Below are 12,295 nucleotides of genomic sequence, written 5' to 3'. Positions count from 1 at the left end.
TTAATCAATCTTTTTTTTTTGCTTTTTCGAGGCGCCACAAGGCAAGCGATAGTAATGATGGAGCAACTACAATCACCCTTCATACGCATTACCACCCCGTTCACAGCTAGATTGAGGTGGTGGTAAAGGGGAGGCAATGGAGCATTCGTACCGAAAACATCTACCATGGTTTGTATTTTGCATGTAGCACAATCAGGGGCAGGAAGAAGAAAAAACTGTTCGAACGTAATCGTGTCCGTCCGTTTGCCGTTTGACACGACGTGTAGGCCCTTCGCTTAATCCTCAAGATGGCTAGCAGCTGCATCCGGTAGTGGTGAGCGGCAACAAGCAACCAGCAACCGCGGCCTGAGTTCATACTATTTAGAAACTGTTCCATTTTATTTGAACGTATTAAAAAAACAGCCAACGTAAACATTGCTCTCTGCAGTACAAGCAAACCAGACAGACGAAACAAGCAGCAAACGTGCGCGAAAGCAGAAGGGAAGGGACAGCGAGTAAAAAAAATTACATACAATCCAAACACATCACAACAATTTCCTACCGAATGAAAATAAAAGTATAAATCAAGCTTAATAATGCGAATTAAAGCCTCCACCCTTCTTCCCGCCGACAATGGTCGCTAGTCGTCCCACAAGCAGAGGCGTGGATGATGGCTCAACATGCTTCACTCTCGCATACCCCGTCGTGCTTTCATTTCAACCATTTATTTCATCATCCCCATTGCCCTCCCATGTAATACGCCACCCGGCCACCATAACAAAGTCTCTTCTTTCTGAGGCGATTATCTTCTATTTCCAACTGCCGCTGCACTGGCGTGATGTGATAGAATTAATGACGAACGGAATGTGCGCGATGTGCTATGTGTGCCGGGCTACGGTGGCTACGGTGATGGCGTTGCCATAGCAAAAGCGAAAAAGGGTTTCGGGGGTGTGAGATGCTGAACACGCACACACACACATAGTAACAATCGCCCTGCCGGCTGGCGGGTGTTGGAAATTAGCGCAAACCCCGACCGACCGCAGCCACAGAAACAGCAAAGAGATTACACATACATACACGCTTCTTCCCTACATTGCTTCCCCCGTCCCAAGGGGTGTAAAAATGTAATGAAAATGGCCCGCAACCATAGAGACACAAGCCGAATTCCCTGTGGGAGAGAGGAGGTGTTGTGCTTCGATTGTAGATTTTAATTAACGCGGTGTATTGCAAGCTACCGACTATCATGTCCGTGCACCGTGTGTGTCACGCTGTGACAATCAAGATAAAGCCCCAGAAGAGCTGCTGCTGCCCTTGTCGTCGTTGTCGGTGGGGATTGTCTTTTGTGTGTTGTTGCTCTGAGAACAGGCATGGTGATTTGACCAATTTTATGATATCTTTTTTTATCTAGCTGTTTTTCTTCGTGGGTTCTATCGTTTTAGCGTTTTAATCGTTGCTGGCGACAACGTGGTGCAGGGTGACCTTTTCGCTGAAGTCTCGCATTGCAATCGTTGCCCCGAGGCTTGCGAAACGATCACGATTTAATAAACGATCACGATGGATACTTTATTCCATTGAATGTAAAATGTGTGCTGCTAGAGGTATCATTACAGGGTGCCTTTTAATCCGCTTGTGCGAGTTTAATCCTCGTTGGGTTTTTTTTTCATTTTTGGTCATCATTACCTTTAGGAAACTTCAATAATTCCATCGGTTGATTACGTTCATTGCTGACGTTGATGAGTATTGAAGGTGACTGATCACAGTTGATTTCTGTTTCTTCTCTGGCACAGGAGCGGATTAAGCACTACGCAAATTAAGCGGCCGCGTGGGTCCCCGAAAGAGGAACTCATCCACCGCTTACAAATACATTTGTGTTACAATTCTTTTCTAGTTCGACACTTCAGAAAGGCCTGCATTCGTGTGACCGCATGGGGCCTCCACTCGTGTTATTCCGCCACTGCTCTTGCAAAGTTCATTACGTACTGATGTTCGTTGGTGAACTGATGTGTTAAGTAACTTTTCCTAGAAGCAGTTGCAGTAAATGTACAAACAGGAAGTACAAGTACAACCGGGAGTACAATAAGTAGTTATGTTTGAACTAAAGGGATACTCGTATAATTACCCAATCAATCTCGGGCTTAAGTCTAGATGACCTAGTCAAGACATTCGAATGGCACCGGACGATACAGCTGGAGACTTTTGCGGGTTTTAGCATATTCAACAGAAGGCATTGTAGATGGCTCAGTTGATACGTCCTCTGTTCAGATGTCTTGGGTTGAGTTCAGATAGAGCAAATAGGTATTCCAAGAAGAGTGTGGTTCATGGGGAATGTATTCCATAAAGATATCAGAAGTAGATACTAAGCTGTTTGAGTATTAAACTAACTGTAAAGCTACTGTTTATTTTGCTGAATGTATCAGATAGTTTAAACCTTACCTCATGATTAGTCAGCTATACACTGCTATAGCAAATTGTCTTTACATTGAGCTCGTTCGAAAATATTCTGCGTAAGCCAAGTAATTCACAGAACTTATGTAAAGCGAAACACCATTTCTACAGATGTGCTTGATGTTTTGATGACCTAAACGTAGTTCTCACACCCAAGAACTCGTTCTCCCGTAATGCAATCATCAGCAGCTGTCAATTAGATATGACGAAAATGAACAAAAGGAGGCACCTTGTCCAAAAAATGTTAACAATTCAATATTATGCTTAAGGGAAAAAAATCCTTTCACCATTTACGCATTGGCTTTTGTACGTGGATGAATAAAACAGGCGTAACATGCCAATTCCTCAAGATAATCTTGTTGAGTTGTCTAAAAATGCTGTAATTGCGAAAAATGTTATTATATAGATCTTAAAGCTATTATCTACAAGTGAACGGGATTTTTTTTTTCTGTTCACGGGTAGGAATCAAAGCCTATTGATTCATACCCTGTGATGACTCATGGATTCCTTTCGCCTTCAGCTCAAGGTTACGGTCGTGCGGATGATGGATTACGAAACGGATCAAATGGTCAAGCAGTTAATGTGCGCAGGGATTTGATGAAAAAGCAAATCGCATATACATTACACCTCGATTGATCGTCAGTTTCTCTCCCCTCTTGTTGCCACCGCTTGGGGAGAATGGTCTCTGGTATGAAGGTGATCATGGGAACTCTCCGCAACCCTCAACCGGATGACAACACTTTTCTAATAGTGCACTCGATCATACCCATGACCTGTGAGCGTGTATATGCCTCCGTTCCCTTTATAACCCTTTTACGGGTAGCTGCCGTGTGTATGTTTTTTTTCGCAAATCACAAAACGGTTCGCTGTTGTTCTACGCGCGTGACACACACTAAAACGGGAAGAAACTAGATCATCATGATAAATGTAAACGTTAGTAATTTATCACGATTTAACCCCTCCTAGCGAGCGTACACTGACGTGTTTTTTCCTCCTTTTTTTGTATTTGCACTAAACCACCCATTTCCTTCCAGCGACAGGCCCATGACACTGGGGAGCAATTGCTGCAGCAACACTCGCCGCATGACGCACGGAGTACGACGACGTCGACGGCTCCGGCACCACCACCAGCAGTAGATGGATGACGTCTGTGGCATGCGGTGCCGAGGCCGTAAAGGTAAGGAGGGAGGAGGCAGTTGGGGAAAACGGAGCTTGGAATAAGTGCACGCAATTCACGATCGAGTGGATTTATTCGCTTCGTGACGCGATTCGCTGCGTTTTCGCGACCGAAATAGGAAGCTTTTGCAAAATCGATTGAAGATTGAAGATGAGGCCATGCGCTTGATGAAGCCGCGTGATCCGCGCTGCTCTCCGCCATATGGTTTCAGGTTTTTAAAAGGAAAAAAACACTCCAACACACACACACACGGATACACGAAATAAAACCCTTACAGCCCCGTTGTCTAATTGAAGGTTTTCGTTCGAGGAGCGATCGATTGCATGATTAGAGCGAAACGGGCCGTAAAGAGCGATACATCGGCACGGCACGAACCCCAAAACCTTCCCTACCACAGCATCAGACCACCGTGTTGTTTCGGTGGAGAGGAGGCAAGCACCACTCCATGTCATGTTTGGCTGATTTTCGAGACGTTGGAATGTGGGTTGCAGAGAGATGTGGCGGACAAGATGAGCAAAGTATACACCTTTCCCGCAACGACTCTAATGATACGTTGTCGGGGTTACCGAAAGGAGATAGGGAGTCATAGGGAGGGTTTGGTCATCTCAGAGGGAGAACGAGGGAGAGAGAGATACTCATCGGTGCTTCACTCACAAGCAGGATGCTTCGTTAGTTCCAGAACCATTCTACCGTTGGGGATGCAATATGGGACTTTGGGGTGGGTAGAATTATTCCCCTTGGCCTGCCGTTCTTTTTACTCCAACCCTTCCACTTTTATGTTGATGACACAAACGCAAATGAATCGACGATCGACGTGTTGTTTCGACTGCAGCCTTTGAGCGCGATTTGAATTTATGAATAATTCGAAGCACAATGGCACAGAGGAGGATGCCCTGATGTGATGAATGGCGCGACTGAGTTCCACCGCCACCCATTCTTGGGGTCGGAATCAAATTTGACTAAATAAATGCTTTTGTTCTGGATTGTTTGGCATCAACAGTGGAAAAAGAGAGAGAGACATAGAGAGGGATGGAAATCGTTACAAGACATTTATTGTGTACGACATGGCCGGGTTGTCGTCATTCACAGTAAGTTCTCGAATTATTCAGCACCGAATATCAATGCGGAATGCAGAAAAGGGACGAGTGTGATCTCATCGTCGAAAAAGAGCTTTTTGAGATGAAAGAACTCTTTCCAGGACAAAACGAGGCGCACATTGGCCCGTACAGTACGCCCATGCTGAAAGTCTGGTGTTGGGTGAGGCTGGCCTACATTCGGCTCGTCGTGTCATGCAGGTCGACGACGACGTACCCAATCAATCGCAACACATACTTGCAACGACCCGGCTGACATCTGGGCCCTCACGTAACAAGCCGTTGCCATATTTACATATTAATCGAGAACCTTGTACGGCGCGAAGTGCAGTCGCTTATCTCGTGCCGTTGCTCGCCCCTCCTCTCGCCACTCAAATCACCACATCTGGGCTGGGCAACAGGCTGGGGGTCTAGGTACATCCGATACGACCCGGGGGTTGCTCGTGCTCTGCCCCTCGGTGGCTTTTAATCAGCCTCAGGTAGAAGATATATAGTTACACCGGCTGGGTAGGTTTTCATCGCAACCGTACGGGGGACAATCTGTGGCTGGAAACGCTGCAGGAAGCCTCATAGAGATCCTTTCCCGATACGGACACCCACGTTGACGTTGCTGTGCAGTGTGCTACCGTGTGTGCTGCTGGACTCTCCCCAAGGGCCCGCGTCTAACGCGACACGAAACGTGATCCGAAACGTTCGTTCGATCGGATTGCATCTCTCACGATGGTGAGGATGGGATGCGTGTGTGTTTGTGTGGAGGGTTTGAAGTTACCGAGGAGAAAGGATCGCTCCGAACGTTTTGGCTAACGCTCACTTTAAACCCGTGAACAGGTTGGTAGGTGAAGACATCCATCGTGTGACCGTATACGTTGCCTCGTCCGTCGGACAAGCAGATGAGAATGATCAAAAACATTCCTTCGCTCAACATCACCACCACCGCTCAATCGTCATTCGAGCAGCATCAAAACTGTGAAGAATGTTAAGCACACATATATCGTCGCCTTAGTTGTTTTTGTTTTCTCGCTGGTTCCATTTGCTTCCCCACCCAATCCTGCTGTGTTCCGCGGCGTGATTTACGTGCAACGGCTGGTGTGACCGGTGTGCGCGTATTTTGACGTGACCTACCTCGATGTGAGGGAATTTACTTTTAATTCGGAAATTCACCGGGACGATCTTACTGTAAGCTGTATCCCACACCTTCTGGGGGGGCCATTAGCGCCCCCGTGCGAGTGGGTTGAGATTGTTTTTGCACAGTTTCCATAAATCTCGCGATCGCAACTCGACTGATGTACGGCTGAACTATGGCCACGATCAGGTTGAGCTATTTTTGCCATACCCTCTTGCCCCGGGGTAAGTCCTCGATTTGTTCAACGATCCGAAGGGAAGAACGTGCTGCGTCTCATTTTGGTGTGTCTAACAGGGCAGACTAAGGGAGTTTGATGAAGGTGGGGGGGAGGCAGGTGGTATCCCTAGCAATCGTGTTTCAATTTGGCTCGCTTAGCCTGTTGGAATGGAGGTGTCTGTCAAACAACTATAATTCAAGCTTTTTAATTTGCACTTTTAACTTTTTGTTTATCAAGCAGAAGGAACATAACGTTTCTTCTTTGGCGATAGCAGCATTTTGTTTTCCCGGTAAATGGTTATATCGTTTAGTAGGAGATTACGAAAACATTTTTCGTTTGTTGAGCTCAGAAATTAATTTCGTATACTTGATATTCCACATGCAGCATTATCGGGTGAAAAATTCAATATAAAAATCATTCATTAATGTATGTCTTAGATAGGAAAATGTTTTTGTAAATAAATATTTAATCGAAAGCTAATCTAAAATGAATTATTGTTAAAGTATTCAGGATAGTTGCATTCAACCCATTAGTAATACTTATGTTGGTTATAAATTGTCCTAAGACACAAATCATTTGAGATGCAGCAGGATGATTCAAATTTATCTTTCCTAACCTACAAATAAAAGCAGAAAAAAAATCAAAATCGTACAAATCCTTTGAAAAGACCCCCTTATAACATATTTTACAATTTTATCTTTAGAAGAAGAAAAAACACCTCACCGAAAGCACCTATTTAAACATTCTTCCCAAAATGCTTTCAACCGCATTCCACACACATACGCAAACACAACCCCAACTCAAGAAAGGTCGAGTTGCAGATCTAAGAAAGACTAAAACCCATTAACAGCACCGTGGATCTTCGTTTCGGACTGGGTTGTGCCGCACCATTCTGGCCATAAATCTGCGAACAACAACACCAGCACCACCTCCTCCACCTGCCTGCCTGCCTTCATATGCTGCACGTATGCTCGACCGGTGCAAGTGGGTTGAAGTGAGTGAATGAAATTTGATTCCTTCCGTGTCCGGACGTACCGGGCAACCTCGTCCTACTCGTCGTCGTCGTTACAGTGCGTGTATTTGCTTTTTATCTTTCCCATCGTGTGTGCATTCCATTTATTTTCTCACCTCACCCTCTGCACGCAGGAAAGCGAAAAGGGGCAAAGGGAGGGAAGAAAAGATCGGCAAATACTACGCCATGCCGGGAGGCAACTGGTCCCCACCGCACCGGTCCTCATCGACAAACAGCCGAAAGTGGAGTAAAGTGGATTTGTCTTTCATCTCTCGTTCAAGTAGCTGCGGTGGTATGCTGCCTTCGCATGCGGAATCAAGCTGTACGTGAATTGAAGAATAAATATCCAAACTCACACGGACATGGAAAGAGAGAGAGAGAGAGAAAGATCGAGCGGCTAGCTCTGGGGGAAGGACACTTTCAAGATGGTACTAGCGTTGAGTTTTCAATGGAAACGATGGGTGAAGGTGGAACATGACACTGAAAACTGCAAGCTTTTGGCTCACGAACCTCCGAAATCGTCGAAGCAAAAGGCGACCCAGTGGCTCTTATGTTTTTACCGGCAAGCATGTTACGAAAAGCTCCGCAAAACCCGAAACGTATTTGCTTGACAAGTGAGAGAAAGTGAGTCCTTGCAAAAGGGGGAAAATTGAGAACAAAAGACACTCGACTATTGATGTTGCTTATCTTTTCAGTTTCATTTTTCACTGTTGCTTACAAGAATCTTGGATTTGTTACAAGAAAATACTTTTTTTGCAAAGAAACATGAAGACTCCTCAGTAAATGAAGAGTTTTCTGATGGATATTTCATTGATTTTCACAAAAAAAGTGGAATCAAAGTGCGGAATCAAAAAGTGGAAGATGTGGCTCTTTCATTCGTGGAAGACAATAAGAATATCATATTGTTGTTTTCTGTTCTTTTTTATTCAAAATTTTAAATCTTTTTGTCTTAAACCTTATGCATTTAAAGTATAATTAAACACATAGAAATAGTATTTTGAATGGAACACACACACAAAACCTGGATCATAAATTAAGAAAAATCTTTTTCATAGAAAAATCCCAGCTTTGGGTGGCCATTTTGTGCCGTCCACACACGCCCAGTTCGAACGCCCAAGAAAGGCATACGCTGGAAAAAAGAGCTGTAATTAAATAGCCTTTCATGTTTGTAATCCATTTTCCACAGCAAAACGTTTCACCGGGACCTGGGGTTGAAATTTGATTTCCTACCACCGGTGCCAATTCTGGGAAAGGAAAACCCCTCGATACCCGCTTGAAGATCCACTGTCTTCCTGGCTTCCTTACACGCACACACACACACACACACACACACACACACACATACACACGCGCCTTCGCCTCCTTAATGGCAACTTCCGACCGGCTTCTATTTTATCAAACCACCACCCTCTCGACCATCCGCCTCGGTATCACATTTCCCGCCTCATCCATCCTGGTGATTGCTTGGTGCGATGCGCGCCTAGAGTTCTTCGTTGCCTCGACGACTTACAGCAAAAAATATCAGAAAATTAAACTCCCCTCAAACGTGTTTTGTAGTGGAAGAAACCTGATCTTAACAACAACGAAGTGGTTATAGGAAGAAGAAAAAAACACATACACACACCGAGACGTATTCGGTTCGTTCCTTTTAGCCGCCCGTAGCCCAATTAGGCGCTGGTCCGGAGGCTCATCATCACCACCCGCTGTGCGAGCCCCGTGTGGGGTGGATCGATGGCAGCAGGTTAATCAATTGCAAGCGGTGTAATTAATTTTCAATTTCATTGCAACTCCAATCCGGCCGTGCACTTAGCCAACATGTAAGAGCGAAAGAGAGAAGTTGAATGTTTTAGATTCACAACTAACAGCTCGGCAACTCGGAAGAAGAAATTATCCACTCCAAAATACCATTTCCTTTGCCCTCTTCTGTGTTCGCTTTAATTTTGTGCTATTTTGCTTTTGTATCGAATTTTCCATCAACTATTCCCCTTCGCAATCGAATCGAGCAACATGTATTGAGTTTCGGAAAAAAGGAACCAAAAACACGATTTCCTGTTTCCTCTCTCTCTCTCCCCGGGAGCGATTCGTTTCTTTGCCAACGTCTTAAGAAGTAGAAGAAGCGTTTGTGCTCCCGCGTAGATTGTACAATTTTCTGTGTGCGAGTGTTGGCAAGGGTTTTTGGCTCCTAATTCTTCTTCGCAGCCACATGATGTAATAAAAGTCTCTACCAAGAAAATTACTACCACCACATCGGTACAAGTTTCGTGGAGTTTCTCTTAGGACTCGTTCAAACAACCCCCCTATTTTCGGGCGAAACGCAATGGCCTCGTGGATGGGACGTGGTCATGGCAACCGCTTTTTGGGCCGAAGTATGCAACTGCATGCTTCGATGGAGTATAATTGGCTAAGGAGTTGCGAGAAGGAGGGGAAAAGAAAGACAGACCGAGAGAGAGAGGCATATAGACGCAGAAAGAGCGGAAAAGGGACGGGAAACTCGAATGAAGAAACAATAACACTAATGTGATTTATAGTGCATAAATTGATTTTTAATGGCCTCATTTTTGTAACTGACTTGTCTGCGCCGGCCCGTCCGACCATCCGGGCTACCACCACCACCACCCTCATATCTAACCATTACGCACCTCTCCTTGCTACCCCATCCTTCCCTTTTGCTAAGGGTACAACAGCACGTTTCAAGGAAAAACTATTGATAAATGGTTGGCCTCGGCTCTCGCAAGGAAAACGCAGCTGGAGCTTCGGCCGAATTTGGCCCACCCAATGGCAACGATCCGTTTGGGGACAATTGTATCCACACCATCGTCTACGATCGGTTCAAGGTCTCAATGACGAATGTTTGCTTCCCGAGAGAGGCGAGAGACATCGGGCAAAAGGACCTAAAACCCAAAAAATAAGGTAGAACGCCAACACTTACACATGGAGTATCCTGAAGTGGGAAGCGGATAGAAGGAGCCCCTTTATCACGTATTGTCGTCGGGCGCTGGGACGTTAATAAAGTACAAAGAGCGAAATGCGTGTTCCCTTCACTTGCTCTATACTCAGCACATCAATTAGAAACACTTCCGGCTGATTTGGAGGCTACACGAGAGGAGTTTTCCATTTTTTTTCTCTTCTTCCGAAACACATACACTTACCGCAAGACTATTATCGGCACCCCCGCGGACCCGGAACGCCGGAAGCCCCACACGCACCGCTCACTCCCAATGTGGGCATTTGGTGGTTTTGTTTCTTTATTGGGAGGGACACGTAGGCGCCGAAACGTGCAAGATAAAAACAAAACGAAAAAAAACCGCGATCCAAGATAAAATTAGATTGCTTTGTCGGACAGGGCGAGGCCGGTAGAGCATGTGTGTGTGTGTGTCTGTGGAGCTGATGTGGGAAGTGATGGTTTTGAAAGGTTTTCGGGCGTAATTAAACCATTCCATTCGCTTATTGAGGGAAATTAATATGAAATCCAGCCTCGCGCCAGTTATCATCGTCCGATCGTTTGCCCGTTTCCTTTTGTCTGGGGGCGGTGGCGGCCCCGTGATCGTGGCCGTTGATTACGTGGCGGAGAGGGTGGCGATGGTACGACGGGGAATAATTTCCCCCGCCCCGACGGGAAAGGCACAGGCGCAGCAGCGCCTTTCGGTATTAATTTACAGATAAGCATAAGGTTTTGTAATGAGGTACACAATTTGGGGGGGAGGAGGGTTTATGTATGGGTACGTTACAGCAGCCTTGATGCTGCTTAATGTGTGCATTTTAATTTGCTCACGGGTACGAATACAAACGACCCACAACGACTCATATTGGCCCTTTCTTCGGACATTGTATCCGAGCATTAGCAGGTTTTTTTTCATGCTCTAATCCTTCAGGGATGCTTTCCGTGAGCTTTCCTACGCTGATTCAGGTAAACCATATGAAATTGTTAAGCACTTTGCATACCCTTGGAACGGATGATGATGAGCTTCGCCATGGAAGGTGTTCGTGCAAGTGTTTATTTATTACCCCTGTACGATTTGGTATAGTTTCATCTTTTACTGCGTGACGATTGTTCTAAGCTTATTTATTGTATTGGTTCCTGGAATAATGTACACCTTGAAAATCGATGGTCAATAAATAAGGTTTCCTAAAAGAAGCAGCAGTAGCAATAAATGTTTAAAGGTTCAAACGTTACCAAATGGTTTCCGAAATCCTTACCATAAGGCAGGATAATGTAAGATTTCTTTATAATATAATAGGTGATATTTCTCAATTCAATTGGTTTTATATATACCAAACAAAAAAGCATACATTGCTCAACCAACATGACTATAACTATAACACAAGAGTTATACATTTATACAACAACATCGTAACATTGAATCGTACGATTATTTTATACATACAATTACAACTCCTTCAAGTGTACAATATATACCTATTTTATGTTCAAATTCGATACAAGTCGTTATCCGAAGATGACTTTAAAGTAGGCTTACACTAATGAGGCGTAAGCTAACGAATTTCCTAGAAAGTGTTACTTTTTTGTTGTAGATATGGAATAGATATTCGAGTCGACACATCACGTGGGTGATTTTACCGGGAACGCTCGACTGAATGACACGTGTCTATGTAATACTCGAATCATCTGTTCCAAGCTAAGTGTCGTTGTATTCTAATTGCAAAGAAAATTCATTTTTCCTTAACAAATTTCACCTCGACATTTATACAGCTTGATTTTGAATAGACCCGATATGCTGCACAGAGGGCTATTCAAAACATGTTCTCTCTGCATCTCAAAACTATGGCAACATCTGTTGAATTGTTGATGTTTTCTACGTTTTGGTGAAACAATTGTTGATAAAAACCATTATACTGTTCCTGCAGGGAGATCCCTTTGATGGCCACGAAGAAGCCAGCGGTATACTTGCTATTTAGAGAGACCAGAAGCAACCGACAAAAAGCCGACCTTTAAACTCTACACAATGAGATCACCAATGTGCTGCGCTTTAAACTCGTTTAGGTTCCAGTCGGTTGCTCGCGTCATTGGAAAACTGATTGTTATGTTGCTGCGCTCAGAGGATGCGTCTGCCATAAAGGCTGGCAGTTGGCTGATTGGCAAAACAAGGCACAACATCGCATTGCGGATGTAGCGGCTTGATAAGTAAAGAAGGAAGTAAGCTCTACATGCAACCAATGTTCAGGCTCGTTTAAGCCTTCAAGCGTAACATTATCTACTCATCCACTAATGTACTAATTTCCATACAAC

This window comes from Anopheles gambiae, chromosome 2, assembly GCF_943734735.2.
Source record: "Anopheles gambiae chromosome 2, idAnoGambNW_F1_1, whole genome shotgun sequence".
NCBI lineage: Eukaryota > Metazoa > Arthropoda > Insecta > Diptera > Culicidae > Anopheles > Anopheles gambiae.
This window is presented reverse-complemented; position numbering follows the sequence as displayed.